General features: G+C 34.8%; 1 long non-coding RNA gene across 1 annotated transcript in view; it reads left to right on the top strand.

Annotated features, from left to right (window-relative positions):
* LOC139179989 (uncharacterized) overlaps positions 1 to 22237 on the top strand; it is a 28497-nt gene extending 6260 nt beyond the window's left edge. The window contains exon 2 of the long non-coding RNA XR_011564300.1: positions 21231 to 22237. This is a non-coding gene — a long non-coding RNA (uncharacterized lncRNA). The remainder of the gene's footprint in view (positions 1 to 21230) is intronic.
* Positions 22238 to 22513: the final 276 nt, after the last annotated feature.

Here is a 22513-nt window from a genome sequence, read left to right as displayed (position 1 = left end):
AATCCCTTGGACAGCAAGGAGATCAAACTAGTCAATCTTAAAGGAGATCAACCCTGAATATTCATTGGAAGGACTGATGATGAAGCTGAGACTCCAGTATTCTGATCACCTGATACGAACATCTGACTCATTGGAAAAGTCCTTGATGCTGGGAAAGGTTGAGCACAGAAGGAGACGAATGCATCATAGAATGAGATGGCTGGATGGCATCACTGATACAACGGACATGAACTTGGGCAAACTCTGGGAGATGGTGAGGGACAGGGAGGCTTGGTGTGCTGCAGTCTAGGGGTTGCAAAGAATCAGACATGATGGGGTGACTGAACAACAGTGAGCAATATAGAAAATAATGGGAACCATGTGGAACTGGAGAATGCAGGTACAAAATAAATTATGAGTAGTTTCAGCTCTAACCAATTGTTTAATTCATGGTAACGTGGGCCCACTGTTGACGGATTTTTCCTTTATTTTTCCCTCAAGAGAAACTGAATTTGTGAAAATTTTTGTTGATCTACCAATTATTAAGTCCTCAAATGATGGATCACTTTTTAACAATTTCGTAATGGTGTGAAACGCAAAATCATATGAGGGCCAAGTTGCTACCATGGATTACCAATTCTTAACCTCTCCATTACATACATCAGGTAAAGCTGCTGTTTTGATTATTTTGTATTGAAGTATAGCTGATCTACAATATTGTGCCAGTTTCAGATATATAGCATAGTGATTCAGTTATATATTATTATATATGTACATAATACATGTTATTTTTCTGTTCATTTGCATTATAGGTGGTTACAAGATATTGAACATAGTTCTTTGTGCTGTGCAGCAAATACTCGTTTATCCATTTTATGATTTTTATATATGGTAATGTGTATCTGTCCATCCCATATCCTAATTTAGTATTCTCCTACTCCTCCTCTGCTTTGATAACCATGCATTTGTTTTTCCTTGCCTATGTGAGTTTGTATGTTTTGTAAGTTCATTTTAAAAAACTTTATTTTATAGTGGAGTATGTAGCTGATTAATAATGTTGTGATAATTTCAGTTGGACAGCAAAGAGACTCAGCCATACATATACATGTATCCGTTCTCCCCCAGACTCCCCTCCTATCCAAGGCTGCCATATAACATTGAGCAGAGTTCCCTGTGCCATGCAGTAGAACCATGTTGGTTATCCATTTTAAGTATAGAAGTGTGTGTATGTTGATCCAGATCACCCAACTATCCCTTACTCCCATTCTTCCTTGCTGGCAACCAGTTAAATTCATTTTTGTAGTGTTTTAAATTCAACATATATAAGTGATAACATATATTTGTTTTTCTGACATTTCAATTAGTATTATCTCTAGGTCCATTTATGTTGCTGCAAACGACATTCTTTCATCCTTTCTTAAAGCTGAGCAATATTCCAGTGTGTGTATATGCATATCGCATCTTCTTTATCCAGTCATATGTTAATGGACATTTAGGTTGCTTCCATGTATTGACCATTGTAAATAGTGCTGCAGTGAATGTTGCGGTGCTTGTTTTATATTTTTCTGAAGTGTGGTTTTTTCCCAGATGTATGCCCAGGAATGGGACTGCTGGATCATATGGTAGATATGCTTTTAGTTTTTTAAGGAACCTCCATACTGTTCTCCTAGTGGCTGCACCAATTTATATTCCCACCAAGAGTCTGGGAGGGTTCTCTTTTCTCCATACTCACTCCATTATTTAATATTTGTGGACTTTTCTTGATGATGGAAAAACTACTGTTTTTAAACAAGACTTTGAGACAAATTGTCAAGATTGTATGGTTTAATAGAGTACAGAATGTACTGAAATGGAAAAAAAAAAAAAAAGCTCAAGGAACATAAACACTAGAATAGAGCCTAATGGAAACTATGTGTCAGTGTAGGTTTATCAGTTGCAACAAATGTGCTGCTCCAGTGCCAGATGCTGCTAGTGGGAGATGCCCTGTGTGTGGGCAGGGTACTGGGTGGGGGAAAGGGTACAAGGGGGAGTGTATGGAAACTTTACTTTCTGGCCCAATTTTGCTGTAAGCCTAAAATTGCTGTTAAAAAAAAAGTCTGTTAAAAATCACAAATAAATAAATGTTAAGTAATAATATAGAAAAATAATAGTAAACCAGTGTAACAGTATCTGTCATCTTTTTTTAAATTTTAAATCTATTTATTTTAATTGGAGGCTAATTACTTTACAATATTGTATTGGTTTTGCCATACATTAACATGAATCCACCACAGGTGTACACGTGTTCCCAATCCTGAACCCCCTCTCACCTCCCTCCCTGTACCATCCCTCTGGGTCATCCCAGTGCACCAGCCCCAAGCATCCTGTATCCTGAATGAACCTGGACTGGCGATTCATTTCTTATATGACACTATGCATGTTTCAATGCCATTCTCCCAAATCATCACACCCTCTCCCTCTCCCACAGAGTCCAAAGACTGTTCTACATACATCTGTGTCTCTTTTGCTGTCTCACATACAGGGTTATCGTTAACATCTTTCTAAATTCCGTATATATGTGGATTAGTATACTGTATTGGTGTTTTTCTTTCTGGCTTCACTCTCTGTGCTGCTGCTGCTAAGTTGCTTCAGTCGTGTCCGACTTTGTGCGACCCCATAGACAGCAGCCCACCAGGCTCCCCCATCCCTGGGATTCTCCAGGCAAGAACACTGGAGTGGGTTGCCATTTCCTTCTCCAATGCATGAAAGTGAAACGTGAAAGTGAAGTTGCTCAGTCGTGTCCGACTTCTAGCGACCCCATGGACTGCAGCCTACCAGGCTCCTCCATCCATGGGATTTTCTAGGCAAGAGTACTGGAGTGGGGTGCCATTGCCTTCTCTGTCACTCTGTATAATAGGCTCCAGTTTCATCCACCTCATTAGAATTGATTCAAGTGTATTCTTTTTAATGGCTGAGTAATATTCCATTGTGTATATGTACCACAGCTTTCTTATCCATTCATCTGCTGATGGACATCTAGGTTGCTTCCATGTCCTGGCTATTACAAACAGTGCTGCGATGAACATTGGGGTACATATGTCTCTTTCAATTCTTGTTTCCTTGGTGTGTATGCCCAGCAGTGGGATTGCTGGGTCATAAGGCAGTTCTATTTCCAGTGTTTTAAGGAATCTCCACACTGTTCTCCATAGTGACTGTACTAGTTTGCATTCCTACCAACAGTGTAAGAGGGTTCCCTTTTCTCCACACCCTCTCAAGCATTTATTGCTTGCAGACTTTTGGATCGCAGCCATTCTGACTGGCGTGAAATGGTACCTCATTGTGGTTTGGATTTGCATTTCTCTGATAATGAGTGATGTTGAGCATCTTTTCATGTGTTTGTTAGCCATCTGTATGTCTTCTTTGGAGAAATGTCTGTTTAGTTCTTTGGCCCATTTTTTGATTGGGTCATTTATTTTTCTGGAATTGAGCTGCAGGAGTTGCTTGTATATTTTTGAGATTAGTTGTTTGTCAGTTGCTTCATTTGCTATTATTTTCTCCCATTCTGAAGGCGTCTTTTCCCCTTGCTTAGAGTTTCCTTTGTTGTGCAGAGCTTTTAATTTTAATTAGATCCCATTTGTTTATTTTTGCTTTTATTTCCAATATTCTGGGAGGTGGCTCATAGAAGATCCTGCTGTGATTTATGTCTGAGAGTGTTTTGCCTATGTTCTCCTCTAAGAGTTTTATAGTTTCTTGTCTTATGTTTAGATCTTTAATCCATTTTGAGTTTATTTTTGTGTATGGTGTTAGAAAGTGTTCTAGTTTCATTCTTTTATAAGTGGTTGACCAGTTTTCCCAGCACCACGTGTTAAAGAGATTGTCTTTTCTCCATTGTATGTTCTTGCCTCCTTTGTGAACAGAAAAGGTGTCCATAGGTGCGTGGATTTATCTCTGGGCTTTCTATTTTGTTCCATTGATCTATATTTCTGTCTTTGTGCCAGTACCATACTGTCTTGATGACTGTGGCTTTGTAGTAGAGCCTGAAGTCAGGTAGGTTGATTCCTCCAGTTCCATTCTTCTTTCTCAAGATCGCTTTGGCTATTCGAGGTTTTTTGTATTTTCATACAAATTGTGAAATTATTTGATCTAGTTCTGCGAAAAATACTGTTGGTAGCTTGATAGGGATTGCATTGAATCTATAGATTGCTTTGGGTAGTATACTCATTTTCACTATATGCTTTGGGTAGTATACTCATTTTCACCATATTGATTCTTCTGATCCATGAACATGGTATATTTCTCCATCCATTAGGTGTACTCTTTGATTTCTTTCACCAGTTTTTTTTATAGTTTTCTGTATATAGGTCTTTAGTTTCTTTAGGTAGATATATTCCTAAGTATTTTATTCTTTTCGTTGCAATGGTGAATGGAATTGTTTCCTTAATTTCTCTATTTTCTCATTATTAGTGTGTAGGAATGCAAGGGATTTGTGTGTGTTGATTTTATATCCTGCAAGTTTACTGTATTCATTGATTAGCTCTAGTAATTTTCTGGTGGAGTCTTTAGGGTTTTCTATGTAGAGGATCATGTCATCTGCAAACAGAGTTTTACTTCTTCTTTTCCAATTTGGATTCCTTTTATTTCTTTTTCTGCTGATTGCTGTGGCCAAAACTTCCAAAACTATGTTGAATAGTAGTGGTGAAAGTGGGCACCCTTGTCTTGTTCCTGACTGTAGGGGAAATGCTTTCAATATTCACCACTGAGGATAATGTTTACTGTGCGTTTATCATATATAGCTTTTGTTATGTTGAGGTATGTTCCTTCTATTCCTGCTTTCTGGAGAGTTTTTATCATAAATGGATGTTGAATTTTGTCAAAGGCTTTCTCTGCATCTATTAAGATAATCATATGGCTTTTATTTTTCAATTTGTTAATGTGGTGTATTACATTGATTGATTGGCAGATATTGAAGAATCCATGCATCCCTGGGATAAAGCCCACTTGGTCATGGTGTATGATCTTTTTAATGTGTTGTTGGATTCTGATTGCTAGAATTTTGTTAAGGATTTTTGCATCTATGTTCATCAGTGATATTGGCCTGTAGTTTTCTTTTTTTGTGGGATCTTTGTCAGGTTTTGGTATTAGGGTGATGGTGGCCTCATAGAATGAGTTTGGGAGTTTACCTTCCTCTGCAATTTTCTGGAATAGTTTGAGCAGGATAGGTGTTAGCTCGTCTCTAAATTTTTGGTAGAATTCAGCTGTGAGGCTGTCTGGACCTGGGCTCTTGTTTGCTGGAAGATTTCTGATTACAGTTTCAATTTCCGTGCTTGTGATGGGTCTGTTAAGATTTTCTATTTCTTCCTGGTCGAGTTTTGGAAAGTTGTACTTTTCTAAGAATTTGTCCATTTCTTCCAAGTTGTCCATTTTATTGGCATATCATTGCTGATAGTAGTCTCTTTTGATCCTTTGTATTTATGTGTTGTCTGTTGTGATCTCTCCACTTTCATTTCTAATTTTATTTATTTGATTTTTCTCCCTTTGTTTCTTGATGAGTCTGGCTTTATTTATCCTTTAGTTATCCTTTCAACAGCTTTTGGCTTTGTTGATTTTTGCTATGGTCTCTTTTGTTTCTTTTGCATTAATTTCCTAATTTTTAAGATTTCTTTCCTTCTACTAACCCTGGGGTTCTTCATTTCTTCCTTTTCTAGTTGCTTTAGGTGTATAGTTAGGTTATTTATTTGACTCTTTCTTTTTTCTTGAGGTATGCCTTTATTTCTATGAACTTTCCCCTTAGCACTGCTTTTACAGTGTCCTACAGGTTTTGGGTTGTTGTGTTTTCATTTTCATTGGTTTCTATGCATATTTTGATTTCTTTTTTTATTTCTTCCATGATTTGTTGGTTATTCAGCAGTGTGCTGTTCAGCCTCCATATGTTGGAATTTTTAATAGTTTTTCTCCTATAATTGAGATGTAATCTTACTGCATTGTAGTCACAAAAGATGCTTGGAATGATTTGAATTTTTTTGGATTTACCAAGTATCTATCATCTTAAAACTATTTCCATAATTCTGTAAATTTAATAGTCAAGTAATGAGGAACACAAAGGCACTGATAACAATAAATAAGGTAGAGTCAGTTCCAGGAACAATTAATAATTTAGTCAAGTGTTTGTTCTTCCTGTCCTTTTCTTGACACCATTTGCCATTTCTCTCCATAGCTGTTTAAGACTTTTCTAGAACTGCTTTATACAGTGGGTGACATATAATTAGGCCTTTTTTATAAGATCCCCATAAATACATACCTGTCTGACATCTAATTCCACAGATCCGGTGTCTCTAAAGTGAAGCTCATCAATCTGCAAAAAAATTTAATCTGGAAAAATGTGTTGAGTATTAATGGCTTAAGTTTTTTCTTCCAAAGTAATATAGTTTCTTTTAAAATATATTTCTTCTGTGCATATGTAGCCTTAATTATAAAGAATGATTATAGCAGTAGAAATATCATATGGTTAAATAAATGGACTTTTTTCTTGGTAAACTGAGGGTTTTAGGACTTGCTCCAGTGCCATATAATTGATGTTTGGAATGTAACATGGTGGCTTTTTAATTATATCCTAAACGTTGAGTCAGTGTTCAACAACTGGCCTTTATCAGGTAAATATTCTGGGTTTTGGACCCTTACTTGCATTCATGAAAGACTCAGTTATCTTTAACAATTTAATGAATGGTTCTGTTTCTGAACAACGTATGGAAAACAGAGGAAGACTTGAGATTTATTGCATATATATAAACATTGTATTTTATTTTTCCCAGATCTTAAACATATCTCTGTATGATACATTAATATCATAGGTAGTGAGTTTATGTTTTCTAATTTATTCTTAAAACACTTTGAAACTTACTATTATATTTTTCTACTTCTTCACTTTCTGTTAAATCTTTCCAGAGTTTTTCTAAATTTTCAAAATTAAAGTGGTTGCTTTTTTTTTTTTTTTGGCTAGGTCCTTTTGATCCACTTCAATCACAGTCTCCTATTTTGAAATCAAAAAATAAAATATAGTTAGTCTTAATGTGTGTATAATTTTCTCTAACTTTGCTCTACAATGCAAAGAGAGCTTCCATGTGCTTCAGATGTGGTCGTCAGAACATCTGCCACTGTGCCTATTCACTGAGACAACACACGTGTGGTGCCCCCTCTGTCACGGAGCTCTACCGTGCTTTGATCAGCTGCCACTGTGGGTTACCTCACAATCTTCCCAGGAATTTCCCTGATAGTGAAACAACTTACATCTTGTAGCTTCTGAATTATCTCTTACTTTAAGATGGATCTTTCTATGCAAGAAAAATGAATAAAATGTTGCTTCTAGTGTTATACTAGTAAAAAAACATCTTCCCTGGAAGAGACATCTCAAGAATGTATGCTATAACATTTTCATGTGCAAACTGATACAGTTTTATCTCATCTTTTATAGATATAAAAAGGCATTTAAAATGTAGTTTTTGTTGTTGAATCATGCAGTGCTATCCTTGTTTTTTACAGGTATAGAAGGCATTTTAAATGCAATTGTTGTTGAGTTGCCAAGTTCATGTCTGACTCCTTTGAAACCCCGTGGGTGCTCACCAGGTTCTGTCCATGGGATTTCCCAGGCAAGAAGACTGGTTCAGTTCAGTTCAGTCACTCAGTTGTGTCCAACTCTTTGTGACCCCATGGACTGAAACACGGCAGGCCTCACTGTCCATCATCAACTTTTGGAGTTTGCTCAAACTCATGTCCTTTGAGTCGGTGATGCCATCCAACCATCTCATCCGCTGTCATCCCCTTCTCCCATTTCGATCTTTTCTCAGCATTAGGGTCTTTTCCAAAGAGTCTGTTCTTCACATCAGGGGGCCAAAGTATTGGAGTTTCAGTTTCAGCATCAGTCCTTTCAATGAATGTTCAGAACTGATTTCCTTTAGGGTGGACTGGTTGGATCTCTTTGCAGTCCAAGTGACTCTCAAGAGTCTTCTCCAACACCACAGTTCAGAAGCATCAATCCTTTGGTGCTCAGCTTTCTTTACAGTTCAACTCTCACATCCATAGCATGACTACTGGAAAAACCATAGCGTTGACTAGACGGACCTTTGTTGGCAAAGTAATGTCTTTGCTGTTCGCTTGGTATCTCTTACTTTCTTGAAGAGATCTCTTAGTCTCTCCCATTCTATTGTTTATTTTTTTGCACTGATCACTGAGGAAGGCTTTCTTATCTCTTTTTGCTATTCTTTAGAACTCTGCATTCAAATGGGTGTATCTTTCTTTTTTCCTTTGCCTTTCACATCTTTTCTTTTCTCAGCTATTTGTAAGGCCTCCTTGGACAACCGTTTTGCCTTTTTGCATTTCTTTTTCTTGGGATGGTCTTGATCACTGCTGCCTGTACAGTGTCATGAATATCCGTCCATAGTTCTTCAGACACTATCAGATCTAATCTCTTGAATCTATTTCTCACTTCCACTGTATAATTGTAAGGTATTTGATTTAGTTCATACCTGAATTGTCTAGTGGTTTTCCCTACTTTCTTCAATTTAAGTCTGAATTTAAGAAGACTAGAGTGGGTTTCTCGGAGAAGGCAATGGCACCCCACTCCAGTACTCTTGCCTGAAAAATCCCATGGATGGAGGAGCCTGGTAGGCTGCAGTCCATGGGGTCACTAACAGTCAGACACGACTGAGCGACTTCACTTTCACTTTTCACTTTCATATATTGGAGAAGGAAATGGCAACCGACTCCAGTGTTCTTGCCTGGAGAATCCCTGGGATGGCGGAGCCTGGTGGGCTGCCGTCTATGGGGTCGTACAGAGTCAGACACGACTGAAGTGACTTAGGAGCAGCAGCAGAGTGGGTTATTCTAGTCTTTCTAGTCTTCTTTTTCCTTCTCCAAGGATCTTTACAACCCAGGGATTGAACTGCTTTCTTTACTACTGAGTCACCAGGGACACCCCTTTAAATGCAATAATTATCACTTAATTTCAAATGCAGTTCATCCAGTTAATGCTAAAGCAATTAAATGAAAACACTTCCCTGGTGGCTCAGTGATAAAGAATCTGCCTGGCAAGTAGGAGAGGAAAATTTGATCCCTGGGTCGAGAAGATCTCTGAAACAGTTTTCTAGGTAGCCAGATGTGAACGGCACATCTGTAACTGCCTCAATAGCCACCTGTTCTCTCCTTATATATACATTTTGAGATATTTTTTCTTATTGACAAATTTAGAAGAGAGTAAGTGGTGAATTGTTAAGAGATCATTGAGAACAATTACACATATGAAAAATAGTACAAATTGAAATGCTCATGCTGCAGAGCAGTAAATTACAAAGCAATCAGCAATGCAAGCACCACTTCAGTTCAGTCCAGTTCAGTCGCTCAGTCGTGTCAGACTCTTTGCGACCTCATGAATAATCGCAGCATGCCAGGCTTCCCTGTCCATCACCAACTCCCGGAGTTCACTCAAACTCACGTCCATCGAGTCAGTGATGCCATCCAGCCATCTCATCCTCTGTCATCCCCTTCTCCTCCTGCCCCCAATCCCTCACAGCATCAGAGTTTTTTCCAATGAGTCAACTCTTCGCATGAGGTGGCCAAAGTACTAGAGTTTCAGCTTTAGCATCATTCCGCTTGGGTTAAAATAAATAAATAAAAATAACATTGCCAGCATCCATGAAGATGCTCTCATGCCGCTTCCTAACTATTCTCTTTACACCTCAGATGTAACAATGAAGAATTTTATAGTAGTCACTTTCTTACATTTCTTTATTTTTTTGCCACTGATAAAAGAGTTCTTAAATACAATAGCAATAATCATTATATAAGTGGAACCTTAAAGTATACATTCTTAATATCTTGCTTTATTTACTAAATAATAGTTTTGTGGAATTCATTCATGTTTCTTTGTATAACAGATACTTGTTCATTTATTTCTAATTTTTTTGTTGTGGTAAAACATAAGATTTACTGTTGTTACCATTTTTAAGTGTACATATTAAATATGTTCATACTGTTGTGCTACCAGCTCCATCCATTTCAATAATATTTTTGTCTTATAAATCTGAATCTTGATACCATTAAACAGTAATTCCTCATTTCTCTTCCTTTCATCCCCTGGCAACTATCATTCTATCTTCTTTCGCTGTGATTTTGACTAGTTTAAGTGTCTCATTTAGTGAAATAACACAGGATTTGTGTGTGTGTTTGTGTGTGTGTGTGCGTGTGTGTGTGTAACTGGTTTATTTCACTTAGCATTATGACCTCAGAATTCACCCATGTTGTAGCATATCACAGAATTTCCTTCCATGTGGATGATAAATAATATTCTATTGCAAAATATATCTATTCATCCATCAGTGGGTTGTTGAGTTGCTCTACCTTTTAGCTATAATAAGCTGTGTGTTGATAATTTTTGTATCAGTATTCACCAGAGTTATTAGACATTAGTTTTCTCATAGTGTGTTCTTCCGGCTTAGAAATCAATAGTGCTGGCTTCACAGAATGGGTTTAGAAAAGTTCTCTTATATTGAATTTTCTGGAAGAGTTTGAGCATGATTGGTGTTTGTACTTAAATATTTGGAATAATTGACTATGAAGTCATTTGGTCCTAGGCTTTTCTTTGTTTGGAAGTTTTTGGTTACTGATTAAATACTCGTAACTAAGTTTTTTCACATTTAAAAAAAAATAGCACCATAATTCACTCTTAGATTGTGTGATTCTGTTAATTGATCCATTTCATCTGGTCTTCTGATGTGTTGGTGTAGAGTTGTTCACAGTATTCTTTATAATCCTTCTTAATTGCTCTAAAATCAGTTGTAATATTACCTCTTTAATTTTTAATTTTTTATTAGTTGAGTCTTCTGTTTACTTACTTGATCTAGGTAAAGACTGTCAATTTTGTTGAACTTTTCAAAGAGAAAAGCCTTGGTTTTGTTGTTTTTCTTTATTGTTTTCTGTTTTCTATTTCATTTGTCTCTGCTATGTTCTTTATTTCATTTATCTCTGCTCTCATCTTTTATTATTTCCTTACTTTTACTAGCTTTTTGGGTTTAGTTTGTTTTTATTCTTGTAGTTAATTGAGGTATACAGTTAGGTCATTGATTTGAGGCTTTTTTGTATAAACATTTAAAGCTATGAATTTTGCTTTTTAGCACTGCTTTTGCCACATCCTATAATATTGATAGTTCATCTTTTTTATTTTCATTTGTCTCAAGATATTTTGTATTCCTTCCAGTCTCTTCTTTGATCTTTTGGTTGTTTAAGTGAACAGTTTTTAATTTCCACTTATTTTTGGATTTTCTAATTTTCCTTTAGTTATTCATTTCTAGTTTTATTCTGTTATGATTTGAAAATATACTTTGTATGATTTCAGTCTTTCCAAACTAAGACCTGTTTCATGGCCTAAAAATGGTCTATCCTGGAAAATAATCCATATGTACTTTAGAAATACGTGTTTTATGCTGCTTTTGGATAGAGTGTTCTATAGTTCTGTTCAAATTGTCTAGTTCTTTGTTGATCTAAGGTATATTTTTTTCTGTTATTGAAAGTGAGGTATTTACAGTTCCTATAATTATTGTAAAGTTATTTATTTCATCCTTCAATTCTGTCAGTGTTTGCTTCATTTATTTAGAAAGTCTAATGTTTAGTTCATATATATTGGTAATTGTGATTTATTCGTGTTGAACTGTCCTTTTTATGGTAAATATACTGTTTTACTTTGTCTCTTTTAACAGTTTTTGACTTAAATTTTATCTTTACTTACGTTAGCACAGCCATTCCTACTCTGGTTGCTATTTGCAGGAAGTATCTTTTTCTGCCCTGTAACTCTTAACCTACGCATGTTCTAAGATCTAAAATGAGGCTTGTAGACAGCATGTAGTTGGATCAGGCTTTTTATCCATTTGGCCAACCTTTATTTTTTTCTAGAGTTTAATTTATTTACATTTAAAATAATTACTAATAAGGGAGAACTTACTATTGAATTTTACTCATTGTTTTCTTCATGTCATAGCTTTTTTTTAAACCTCCTTTCTTGTCAGATTCTTTTTTCTAGGTCATTTTTTTGTATTTTTGATTCCTTTCTCAACATCCTTTAATGTTCATTCTATAGATATTTTCTTTACAGTTTCCATGAGAATTACATAAAACATCTTAAAATTATAACAATCTATTTTAAACTGATAATAATTTAATTTCATACAAAACTACTCCTTTACAACTGACTCCCTGTATGTTATTAATGCCATTTTCATGTATTGTGTACCTAACACTGATTTATTCCCATTTTTAATGCTTTTGACTTTTAAGTTTTATAAAATAATTGAAAATGGAGTTGCAAACCAAACTAAAATAATAAAGGATTTTACTTTTCTCAGTATACTTACATTAACCTGAGAACTTTATATTCTCATGTGATTTAAGTTACTGTGTAACATTGGTTTCAACTTGAAGCACTTTAACGTTTCTCATAGAGTAAATCTAGTGGTAATAGACTCCTTCAGCTTTTGTTTATCAAAGAATGTTTTAAGTTTTCCTTCATTTTTAAATGACTGTTTTTCTGGATACATTATTTTTATTTGACAGAATTTTTCCCCTACACTACACACACACACACAGACACACACACACACATACACATCCCTGTATATATTTATACATAATCCTACTGCATTTCTGCTGAGAAAGTGCTTATAATCTTATATAAAATTACTTTTGTGTGATGATTCACTTTTCTGTTGTTACTTCCAATATTCTTTGTTTGACTTTGACAGTTTTGATTATAGTATTTCTTGATGTTGAACTCTGATTTATCCTTCTTGTAGGTAAATGTCTTTTGTGTTCATGTATTGATTTCCTCAAATTCAGGACTCTTGGCCATTATTTCTTCAAATAGACTCTGTACTTCTTTCTCTCTCTTCTTCCTTTTTTGGGATTCCTATGTTATGTGTATTGTTCCGTCTGACACTGTCCCATAGTCCCTTAGGCTCTTTTTCACTTTTCTTGATTATTATTTTTCTATTTGCTCCTCTGACTTGATAATTTCAAACAGTCTAGCTCCAAATCCACAATTTTTTTCTTTTGTCCAATCAAATCCCCTCCTAAGACATTTTTATTTCTTGTACATTACAGCTTCAAAATTTCTTTTTTATTTATTATTTTCAGCTCTTTTGATATTCTCATTTTGTTTATAAATCATTTTAATTTTGTTTACTTGTCTGTGTGCATTTTTGTTTTGGTCATTGACAATTTAAGACAATATTTTCAAGTCTTTGTTAGTTAGAAGCCTGAATTTATTTAGGGTTATTTTCTGGAGATATATTTTGTTATTTTGACTGAGCTATATTTCATTTTTATGTTACCTTACAGTATTCTTCGTGATTTAGGAATTTCAAGAAGCATCCATTTCTCCCAGTTTTTGTGGAATGGCCTTGTCAGAGAAAGACCTTTACTAATCACCAGCCTCTGCCCATAATGTCATACTCCAAGGTTTCAGGGGGACTGCAGACTCCCTGAAGCTCCAAAAATACTTTGTGTTGCTTTCAGCAACCTCTGGGTCTGATATCCAAACTATGCCACCACTGTCATCAGTGTTCTTAGTTAGGAAAATGAGAAAGAAATCCATTAACCACCCCCTTAGACAGTTCAGAAAGTTACAAAAAATGAGGTTCCAACATCCTTTTCCTTCTGTTCCAAGGCATATGTTGAGATTTGAGATGTTTCATTCCATCCACACAGAAGAAGGTGCATGGAGGAGGTTGGGAAAGGGTTGCAAATTTCCTGCCAGTTTGGGTTCTGCTGCTTCTTTGTTGGGAATTCACGTGTTTGGTGCAGCTGATTAACTATTTTCTAGAGTTCTCAGAAAGCTGTTTTTGTCTACAAATTTATTCAGTGGCATCTTGGTGATCTTGAGATTTGTAATGTTTTTGTTTAAACATATTGAGAATATGTTTTTACATTTGTTTTTATGTATTGGAGATTTTGTCTTAAGTGGAAATTTTAAAAGATTCAGCTTGTTTGTTGCTATCATTTAGAAATGTAAAGTTTCATTTTTTCCTATTATCTTGCTAAACTTCTTAATTGTAAAAATTTATCAACAGATTTTTGAGAGAGTGTTTCTGTTTGCAAACTCATAACATCTATAGGCATTAAGATATTTTTCTCTTCCTTATAAATGACTGTGATCACTTAAAATTTTGAAGAGAGTTAATTATATGATGCTTCCTTGAGTGATTTATCATCTCAAATGTAAAACTTTTGCCCTAGGCTTTTTGTTGGTGATCAGGTGCTAAACTATGTCTGACTGTTTCGAGACCCCATGTACCGTAAGCTTGCTGGGCTTCTGTGTCCATGGGATTTCCCCAGTAAGAATACTAGTATTGTTAGCCATTTCCTTCTCCAGGGGAACTTTCTGACCCAGGGATTTAATATGCATCTTTTGCATGGGAAGGTAGATTCCTGACCACTATGCCACCTAGGAAACCATAGACTTTTTGTATTTAACACTAATTATATGACTTCCCAATAGCTCAGTGGGGAAAGAATCTGTCTGCAGGAGACCCGGGTATGATCCCTGGGTTGGGAAGATCCCCTGGAGGAGGAAATGGCAAACTACTCCAGTATTCTTGCCTGGAAAATCCTATTGGGCAGAGTAGCCTGGCAGACTGCAGCCCATGGGGTTTTAAATTTTATCAGTCAGTTCAGTCTGTTAGTCATGTCCAACTCTTTGCAACCCCATGGACTGCAGCATGCCAGGCCTCCCTGTCACCAACTCCCGTAGCCTACTCAAACTCGTGCCCATTGTGTCAGTGATGCCATCCAACAATCTCATCCTCTGTCATCCCCTTTTCCTCCTGCCTTTAATCTTTCCCAGCATCAGGGTCATTTCCAATGAGTCAGTTCTTCTCATCAGGGGGCCAAAGTATTGGAGTTTCAGCTTCAATATCAGTCTTCCAATGAATATTCAGGACTGATTTCCCTTAGGATTGATTGGTAGGATCTCCTTGCAGTCCAAGGGACTCTCAAGAGTCTTCTCCAACACCACAGCTCAAAAGCATCAATTCTTCGGCCCTCAGCTTTTTTTATAGTCCAACTCTCATATCCATACGTGACTACTGGAAAAACCATAGCTTTGACTAGACAGACCTTTGTTGGCAAAGTAATGTCTCTGCTTTTTAAAATGCTGTCTAGGTTTGTCATAGCTTTGCTTCCAAGGAGCAAGCATCTTTTTAATTTCATGGCTGCAGTCACCATCTGCAGTGGTTTTGGAGCCCAAAAAAGTAAAGTCTGCCACTGTTCCCATTGTTTCCCCAACTGTTTGCCATGAAGTGATGGGACCGGATGCCATGATCTTAGTTTTCAGAATGTTGAGCTTTAAACCAACTTTTTCACTCTCCTCTTTTACTTTCATTAAGATGCTCTTTAGTTCTTCTTTGCTTTCTGCCATAATAATGTTTCATCTGCATATCTGAGATTATTGATATTTCTCCTGGCAATCTTTATTCCAGCTTGTGCTTCAGCCAGCATGGCATTTTACATGATGTATTCTGCATAAAAGTTAAGGAATGTGTTTCTTTATTACTTTAGTAAATTGCCTTTCATTTCTTGAATACATCTAACTTGATTTGTATTTATTATACCTTTAATACATTTATATTTATTTTTTGCAGGTTTTTTTACACTTAGACCTAGTTTTTTACTTTCTTTTTGTGCAGTGTTAGGATCTTGTGTCAAGATGATGTTTCACTGTTTAAAAGAAGTATATTTTCACTCATTTTCTATTTTTTGTGTGGTTTTAGTAATTTTGTATAAGATAGTAGTATTTCATCAACAAAAGTTCAGTGGTACTTATTGCTAAATTCATTGTAGAAAAGAATATTTGGGGGATTTTTAACTGTCAATTTAATTCCTTCAGTAGCTAAATACATATTCTACTTCCAATAATATTGAAGTAAAGTTTCCCTTATTCTTCATTTTTTTTTTTTTTAGTATTTGTTTTTCATTTTCCTCTTATTTTTTTTGTGTCACTATTTCTATTTTATTTTTTTTAAGGAAGGCTTTGTATTTTTATTTATTTATTTATTTTTGCTAATTACTTTACAATATTGTATTGGTTTTGCCATACATCAACATGAATCTGCCATGGGTGTATACGTGTTCCCAGTCCTGAACCCACCTCCCACCTCCCTCCCCATACCATCCCTCTTAATTTTTTAAAGTTTTTATTTGAGATCATTGTTGATTGGCCTACATTTGCAAGAAATATACCCAGAGATCCTGCATATCCTCCACCCAGGTTACCCTTAGTTAATGGTAACATCTTATAATTGGAATGCTATTTTAAATATATATCATTGTGTTTTTATCATCTATATTTTGTATACACATTTCTGCCATTAATTCAAGGTCTCTATGTACTTTAGATTGGGAAGGAAGAAATGGACAGATGTAAAGAAGTTGATAGTGTTGTTAAGCTAGGAATGAAGTAAGTTGTTATTGATTTGACACTAACATTATAAATAGAACTTTGATGCAAGACATACTTTTGAGAGTTTTTACCTATAAAGATGTATTTACAGTTCACCCATGAACAACATGGGTTTGAACTGATTCCTTATATGTAGGTATTTTTCAGTAGTAAATACTGCTTTATTACAAGGTCTTGTTTGGATACATGGATACAAAGGACTGACCATAAATTATATGTGGATTAACTCTCACATTTTTCAAGGGTCAACTGTACTAAATTTACTAATTGATATCTTAGAATTTAGTTTAATGATGTAATATAAACATTTACATAAGAAAATTTCTCAAAAACAGGAAGTGGGAGGGAGCAGTTGTGCCCTTTCTGGTCCAAGAACTTGTGGGGGAAACGGAGACCAAGTTAAGAAAGACATTGTAAAGTGTATGCTTTCCACTCCCTTGATTTTGGTTGAAGAATAGTTTTAGATGAATTGAAGGGGACACAGAGAACAGGAGATTTTTGCATCATCCTATAACCTGGATCTACAAAGAAGTAGCATTTTATTCTTAATAGTAGCATCTTCATAGTTATGTCAGAGTAAACTTGACAGTAGATAATTGTGTATATGAAGACAGCTATTCATTTTCTGAAGTCACCATCAATTTCTCCCTTTGCATAAATTAGACTGTTAATTTCCTAGATACTCCAATTAATGTTACAGAGATTAGTGGAAATGAAAACCACCTGAAGTGCCATGACGTCTGCTAAAATGAGGATTGAATTAGATTGAAAAAAGTGACTTCCTAGAATGTGGGTTAGAAGAGGTTAGTACATAGAACTCCATGGACTGTAGCCCGCCAGGCTTCTCTGTCCATGGAATTCTCCAGGCAAGAATACTGGAGTGGGTAGCCATTCACTTCTCCAGGAGATCTTCCTGACCCAGGGATCAAACCTTGGTCTTTCTGCATTGCAGGCAGATTCTTTACTGTCTGAGCCACCAGGAAAACTGTAATACATAGAACAGATTAAAGCTAAGGTGAGACCAAATTATTCATGCATTACATTAGACTTGGTTAGAGATACACAACCAGATTTCACACTATAGCAGTAAACCCTGCAGAGGGCTTGTTACTGAAATCACTTACAACTTAGTGTTTACCAGTTCACAGAACTTATCACTCCAGTGACTCCACAACAGAGACCAGGCAACCTGAGGAGTCTGAGGCTATGATGTCCTCTTTTTCTTAATGCTGCTAATAGGACATAAAAATCAATATTTCATACCACTTTGGGGAGTAGCAGAGAGACAGAGATACAATTTTGAGAGAATAAACAGTGGAAAGGTTAACCTTTAAAAGATAAATGTATTTAATGGATTAGAGAAAAATTAAGTATCTTTACTGCTCCCTGAGTAAGTCTTAAAGATAAGATCAGTTACACATTATATAAAGGAACTTTTTCTTTGCAGGTGTGGTGTATAATAAATACATGTTTAATCCAGTTATGTACTTATTGCCTTGTATTTTCTCTTTTTGCTCCACAGCTCATATGTCCCAAATAGTTTATTCACTCACTCCCTCATTTACTCATTAATTGTTTTTTTTAACTTTTATTTACACAGTGTTTCTTCTTTGATCTTTACTAATGCAAATCATCATATATTCTGCAAAATCAAGTGCCTCTCCCACAAAGACGTCACTACTGATTTCAACCCATAAAATTTTTCCACTTCTCTGAAATATTGTTCATGGTTATTGTCACTTGGTTTAACATGTACTTACAAAAAAGCTTCATATATTTCAGAGTTGGTTTTTCTGTTCCATCTGTCTCATATAAAGTACACATAATAGTGCCTGGAACCTGGCGAGAATTCAATAAATATTAGCATTTTCCTATAAAAAGTAGTGTTCACTGTCATGTCTTAGAGATTTTCTGCATAGTGTCTAGTAGTCTGACTCTATCTAATTATAATTAAGTAGTATTGTGTCTCATATTTTCATAAATTAATTTTTTTACCTGGTTTCACAGAATTTTGACGAATTGTGAAATGTATAAAATGTGTAAAGTCTTTAAAACTAGGAATTGCTACACAAAACATAATACATTGTTAGATTTATTTACTGCTTTAACATTATTATCATCATTAAATTCAGTTCAGTTGCTCAGTCATCTCTGATTCTTTGCCACCCCATGGACTGTAGCACGCCAGGCCTCCCTGTCCATCACCAACTCCCGGAGTTTACTCAAACTCATGTCCTTTGAGTCGGTGATGCCATCCAACCGTCTCATCCTCTGTCATCCCCTTCTCCTCCCGCCTTCAATCTTTCATTAGTAACACTGAAACGATTTCTGCTGTTTGATGACAGAACCATATTATAAAATTATTTATTTTCAAAATATTATGAAATAAGCACAGGAAAACATTATTAACTGATCATTGAAAAATACAACAAATTAATAGTGTTATTTCGTCAACTTGATAACAAAGTAGTTTAAACAGGTTTTTCCTTTATTGTCTGACTGATGTATTGTCAGGATATTAAGTACTGTCTGATTTCTTCTCCATGTAACTGAGAAACCTACAACTGGTTAATTCATTTTTAAGTCTTTTTTTTCTGCACAATTAATCATAATGGCATAGAAGATATGGGTGATTGAGAAGAGACAGAAAATGAGGATAATGGAATTTATGATCCTTTAAATAATCCATATTTCCCATATCATTCTTTCCCCTATTTGCCTTGTATTTACACGGAAGAGAGAAAACATATACCAGCTTGATTACATATACTACCTTTAATATGTAAAACCACAGTCATACTAGTTGAAATCATTTTGTAATTTTTTTTACATATTTCTTATTCTTTTTACATATTTCTTATTCTTTTTACTCCCATCTTCTAAGTCAGAGAATGTTTTTAAAGTGAAAAAAAAGTGGAGTATATGTCTTTTAAATTTAACCTGTTAATCAGCTCATGTGGTAATTGTGCAGTAAAAATGTTGATTGACATGCTTTGAGATGAGTCCTATTCATTTTAGTTTTATCTCTAAATAATCACACAGTTTTCTTTCATTTTTCACATATATGTTCATAAGAGTGAATAATGTGTACTTTCTAGGAAATACAGTAAGTTTGAATCACCTCATGCTGAAGAGTTTATTATTTAGTATCAGTTTAATAAAAGTCAGAATGTTGATTTAGGTCACAAAGTAGGGATTTTAAATTAGATGGTGTTACAAAATGCAAGATAATTTCCCTCACAGTCAATATTTCTCAATATTTTTTTAATATTTTCTTTAGTTTCATAAGTGATAGTTATTAATTATATATATATATATTAATGAAAATTATCTGCAAATAAAATACATGTATTTATATCTGTGTATATCCAAGCTATCTTTCTATCTATATGTATGGGCATATCATAGTTAGAAATTATTCCTGCAAATTGACACCCAACTACTAATTAAGAGAAAAGATAAGATGTTAAAAATATTACTTAAGGTCAAAATGTATTTCAGTTCAGTTCAGTCGCTCAGTCGTGTCCGACTCTTTGCGACCCCATGAATGGCAGCACGCCAGGCCTCCCTGTCCATCACCAACTCCTGGAGTTCACTCAGACTCATGTCCATCAAGTTGGTGATGCCATCCAGCCATCTCATCCTCTGTCGTCCCGTTCTCTTCCTGCCCCCAATCCCTCCCAGCCATCAGAGTCTTTTCCAATGAGTCAACTCTTTTTCATAATATTTGTTAAATTCAATATTTTCCTTGCCATTTTAATAGGAAAATAGATTGATAATTTAAATAAAATCATTTTATGAGTTCTTTGTTTTTTTCCTCTCTGACAGTGAGACCAAAGTACTTAAAATGTATTTTATTAAAGAAGAATTATACACATTATTTTAAATGAAATCTCAGTATTTTAAATACTTCCAAGACTGTTGTAGTTAGAGATTATTTCATCATAGTTGTGCCTGTTCATTTTCCAACACAATAATTTTTTAAGAAATTTGATTAGAATTTACCCAGCATAAATTATTTGTACTCGTCTCATTACTTGCTACTTTTGGTGGCTGACATGTCTCAATAAATCAACAGTTATGTAGCTCTAAAATTTCTAATGTTCTGATTGCATGTAAATGATTAATGTAGTCTGATTTATCTATAATATTTAGATTAAATATAAAATATCTTGATTAGATATGTTTTATTAAAATAAGATCAGAAATATTAAGAGGAATGCTTAAATAAATGCATTTGGAAAGCATACTCACTGACATTTAAAAAGAATGTTTCTTAATATAAATGCAAATAGAGACTTTTAAATGCCTTTTTAAAATGCAGTATTAATGAGATTTAATTTTTTACTTTTCACCTCTTGGGTTCATGCTTTTCATTGAGAATACAGATTTGATTTGAGAAATCAAGAGTTAATGCTGTTGTGAAGAGTGTCGAGCTGTTCTATTGTTTTTAAGTAAAATATATATATTTTTATTTTTTACTCTTTTTTTGTAAAAATCAAACATCTTGGAAAACCAGGAGAGGACCAGAGTCCCCACATAGTATTTTGCTGGTAAATATAATAAGACTTATGTGGTGGGGAATTTTAATTTGAATATGAGATAACAACTACTTGGATTCAGTGTTTGGAAAAAAAATGATAGGACTAGCTTGTCAGAAACTAATTAATGAAGAATTTCATAGAAGAGTACTTATCATAAAGAATAGATGAACTGAGGTACAAATAAAAACATTGGCCTTGGTGGGGAGAAATGACTCTAACTTTTGTGATTGAAGGTATACACTGGACCAGAGATTGGGATGTAGAATTTCTCATCAGCACATGATGAAGCACAACTGCACATGATGAAGCACAACTGCAAAGTACCCACTTCCCGAATTTTTATGGAGAAGATGTCAGATAAGGTAAGTTTCAAAAAAAAAGCAAAACCCCAAACCAAAAAACACATGGGTTTTACTTGTAATATATAAAGATTTCATGAATATACATATTATATATTTTATACATTTCAGTTTATTTCCAATTATTTGCCTGCTTGGTCCAAAATATACTGTGGATATATATAAATAAGTATAATATTTGATCATAGCATTAGTCACAAAATAATACATATAGCATTATTAACAAAAGACTAGAGGAGGTCTGCTAGAACAGTTTTATGAAGAATATTGAAGATTATGGGAGATATTTTCTATTTTTTCTGACTCATTCTTTTTATGATACACACAAAAAAAGACTGAATATATGAAGTGTGCTGAGGAGAAAATCCTGAAAATGGTTTTAAAAAATGTTTTCCACAAATACACTACTCCTATTGCCTAACCCTCACTTTGCCAGCTAAACATTTGTGGGTTGGTTTGTTTGTTTTTTATTAGGGAAACTATCCAGAGGGATTCCAGATGTTGGACTTAGAAGAAAATCAGAGCACCTATTATAAATATGTTTTTAAAATATGAGTGGTATTGTACCAAAGTATTATAAATATGTTCAAAGAAACCATGTTTAATATTAAAGGAAGTTTGATGCAATGAGACAATATAGTGATATCAAAAAGATGAAAAATTATATTAAAAATTGAAAATTCTAAAATTAAAACATTCAATAACGTAAAGATTCCTTATAGGTGCTTTCCAGCACATTAGAGCTGGCAGAAAGAACAATTAGTTATACTTGAAGACAGGTTAAAAGGGATCATCCAATCTGAAGAGTAGTAAAAATTTAAGATAGTTTCTCAGAGAACTATTGTGTACCAGTAAACATGGCAAAGCACCCATAATGGATAGCCAGAGGAGAAGAGAGAAAGAGAGGTACAGAAAAGTACTTCAAGGCATACATACTTAAGAAAGTCAACAAACACCACAGAGAATAAATTTAAGGGATTCACAACTAGATATCACAACCTGTTGAAAGCCAGAGACAAAGAAAAAAATGTTGAGAGCAAGGAGAGCACAACAGTTCATTATGTGTAGCAACTACAATAAGATTAGATGCCTACTCTTTAACAACATATTGTGGAATTCCTTTAAGGCCTCATATTTGTAAATAGTAGAGCAAGTAT

This window comes from Bos indicus, chromosome 3, assembly GCF_029378745.1.
Source record: "Bos indicus isolate NIAB-ARS_2022 breed Sahiwal x Tharparkar chromosome 3, NIAB-ARS_B.indTharparkar_mat_pri_1.0, whole genome shotgun sequence".
NCBI lineage: Eukaryota > Metazoa > Chordata > Mammalia > Artiodactyla > Bovidae > Bos > Bos indicus.
Note: the sequence above shows the minus strand (reverse complement) of the source record. Positions and strands in the feature narration are given on the sequence as shown.